The sequence below is a fragment of the Dioscorea cayenensis genome, chromosome 13 (assembly GCF_009730915.1).
Source record: "Dioscorea cayenensis subsp. rotundata cultivar TDr96_F1 chromosome 13, TDr96_F1_v2_PseudoChromosome.rev07_lg8_w22 25.fasta, whole genome shotgun sequence".
NCBI classification, from domain to species: domain Eukaryota; kingdom Viridiplantae; phylum Streptophyta; class Magnoliopsida; order Dioscoreales; family Dioscoreaceae; genus Dioscorea; species Dioscorea cayenensis.
In genome coordinates, this window is record NC_052483.1 from 8062077 (window position 1) to 8065356 (window position 3280).

The following is a 3280-nucleotide window of genomic DNA, read 5'->3' on the forward strand; positions in this document are numbered from 1 at the left end:
CCACACGCCCGTGTGTTTTCTTTGGATGCCTTAGAAAACTTTGCAGGCTCTGCAGAAAATTTCTAAACATGTTTACACACTCAGAGCCTGCCCTAATATGCAATTTATACCAATGAAAAACATGAGAAGTAGCTCAAATGACCAAAACTTTGCCAAATTCTCATGAAAACACACGATGAACTTGAAAACCCACAATAAAATCACAGCAGAAATATATAAAAAATCAAGACACCAACACTCAACAATTTATTCAAAAAACACTAAACTACCAAATTAAGAAAACAGTAAACACTTGGGTTGCCTCCCAAGAAGCGCTTGTTTAACGTCACTTAGCTTGACGTACCTTGTCTTAACTCACGGGGGCTCATAGATGAAAGTTGCCTTCTTACCCATGGCTTGAAAACATGATGAGCAAAATCTCTTGAGGGTAGAGGGTGAATTTTCGGGCTTGGGACCGCCTAGCAATGATTCACCCAGTTTGTTCGGTACACGCAGGTCTCTAACAGCCTTAGAGCATTTTCGGTGGCGTCTCCTAGCCCTCTTCAAATTCCTAAGCAGCTTCTTTAAGATCCCCGGGGTAGATGGTACTTCTTCCATCGAACCAAGCATCATTACTTCTTCATTGTCCTCCTCTTGGTCGAACAAGCCTTTGTATGGATCCGGATTGAACATTTCCTGCATGTATTCATCAACAATCTCATCAATAGCGTCTAGAAAATACAAAGTATCATCGAAATCAAGAGAATGCCACATGGCTTCAACAAGGCGGTATGTGAGCTTGTCATCTCCAACTCTCAAAGTTAGCTCTCCACCGTCCATGTCAATCAATGCCTTGGAAGTCCGCAAAAACAGCCTCCCAAGTATCAAGGGTACATCCGCATCCTCATCGACATGTAGCACCACGAAGTCTATAAAAAATATATACTTGTCCACCTTGACAAACACATCTTCGATAATACCCCTCGGATATCTCACCGTTCGATCCACCAATTGAAAAGTCATCCGAGTAGGTCTAGGCTCGCCCAAGCCTAGCTTTTGAAAGAAGGTGTATGGTATGACGTTGATACTAGCCCTTGAGTCCGCCAATGCCATTTCTTCACCTAGATTGTCAATATTACACGGAATGATGAAGCTTCCCAGGTCTTTCTTCTTGTTCGGCATGTTCTTTTGCAAACCTGCCGAGCAAGATGCATCTAAAATCACTGAAGCACTCTCCTCTAACTTCCTCTTGTTGGTCAACAAGTCTTTCAAGAATTTTGCATACTTAGGCATTTGGACCAATGATTCAACAAAAGGAATATTAATGTGGAGTTGTTTAAACAAACTCAGGAACTTATTGTACTGTTCATCCCCTTGGTCATTCTTCAATCTAGAGGGATAAGGGATTCTTAGCTTCAAAGGTGGGATTGCCACCTCCTTCTCTTTGCTTGCTCCCTTGTCAACCTCTATAACCTCGGGTGCGTGTTCATTTGGCTTCTCACTCTGAAACTTACCCTCAACCTCACGACCACTTCTCAAAGTGATCGCCTTCACATGCTCTCTAGGGTTAGTCTCGGTATTACTCAGTAAGCTTCCATGTGGTCTTTCCGATAGAGACTTCGCAACCTGCCCCACTTGATTTTCAAGATTATGCAAAGAGGCGGTATGGTTGCGAAGTGTAGCCTCAATTGATTGAAATCTTGTATCTGACGATTGCACAAACCTAGTTAAGGCCTTCTCCAAATCGTTCATTAGGGTCTCCAAACCTGAAACTCTATTTTCCATGTTTGGGGCTTGCTGTTGGTGTTGGAAACCCGATGGCCCTATGGCCTTTTGTGGACCTTGGATGATCCACGAGAAATTGGGATGACTCTTCCAACCCGGATTGTAGGTATTGTTGTATGGATTTCCTTGATTCCTCATGCCATTACCCACAAAATCGACGTTTTCAACCGAAGATGCATCACCAATAGATATCAAGCAATCGGAGGGAGCATGTCCTCCATCACACCCGGTGCAAGTAATCATGGCCGCTACTCTGTTCGAAGTTAGAAGATCTAACTTCTTACTCAATGATTCCACTTGAGCCACTAACAAACTCACTGCATCTATCTCATGGAGATCGGCCACCTTTTTCTTCTCCTTGGCAATCCATTGGTAGCTGTTTAACCCCATTTCTTCAATTAATTGACAGGCCTCACCGGGGGTCTTGCTACCTAAGGTGCCTCCTGTTGCTGCATCCAAGAGTTACCTTGTACTCGGATTCAGACCGTTGTAAAAGGTCTGAACAATCATCCACTCCGGGAATCCGTATTGCTTGCACTTTCTCATGAGCTCCTTGAACCTTTTCCACGCTTCAAATAGAGACTCCAATTCTAATTGTACGAAGGATGAGATCTCATTCCTAAGCTTTGCAGATTTTCCGGGAGGGAAATAACGGCCAAGAAAAGCTTTTACCATCTCCTCCCATGTGGTAATTGATGCTCTAGGTAATGAGTATAGCCACTGCTTCACTCTTCCTTTCAAGGAAAATGGGAAGGCTCTCAACTTGATGGCATCATCCGTTACCCCATTTCTCTTCAGCATATCACACACCTCGAGAAAGTTCTCTATATGACTGTTTGGATCCTCATCGGCCAAACCAAATAACTGTGCAGATTGCTACAACATGTAGATGAATGACGGCTTCAGCTCGAAGTTTTGAGCTGTAATCGGGGGACGCACAATGCTCGATTTTGTCCCTAATACTGAAGGTCTAGCATAATCGGATAATGTCCGCTGTTGCTCATTCTGTTCTACCATGTTTTTAGATTCTTCTACTTCCAAATCAGCTAGATTAGACTGTTCTTGCACAGGTTCTTTCCCTTTTCTTCTAAGTATACGTTCGAGCTCGGGATCTCCTTCAATCTATATTAAGGGGTTCCCTCGGGTCATTACCTGGAGCTGCACCAAAAGAAAGAAAACAAAATTAGAACGATGATAGAAAAGAAGATATGAAATAGAATGAATGAATAGCTAAGAAAACAAAGTGCAAAGTATCTCTAAACGCCTACTCCCCGGCAATGGCGCCAAAAACTTGACACCTCCGAATATGTGTGTAAACCGCAAGTGCACGGGTGTCAAAGTAATAATCCCAGATGAGTGGGTATCGTATCCACAAAGAGTAGGGAATAAAGACACTTAAGTTGTTTCTTAACTAATGTAGAAGATGAATAGTGATAGGTGTGATAAAATATGAAATAACGAAAATAAAAGCAACAAGATAGAAAGCATAAGTAAAGGAGAAGATAAGGCACTGAAT

The 3280-nt window shown here is 42.7% G+C and overlaps 1 non-coding gene across 1 annotated transcript; it reads left to right on the forward strand.

Annotated features, from left to right (window-relative positions):
- The first annotated feature begins 2284 nt into the window (after window positions 1-2284).
- On the forward strand, window positions 2285-2391 carry LOC120275020. The gene has a single exon (XR_005541047.1). It is a non-coding gene; the product is annotated as a small nucleolar RNA R71 (small nucleolar RNA).
- The last annotated feature ends 889 nt before the right edge of the window (window positions 2392-3280 follow it).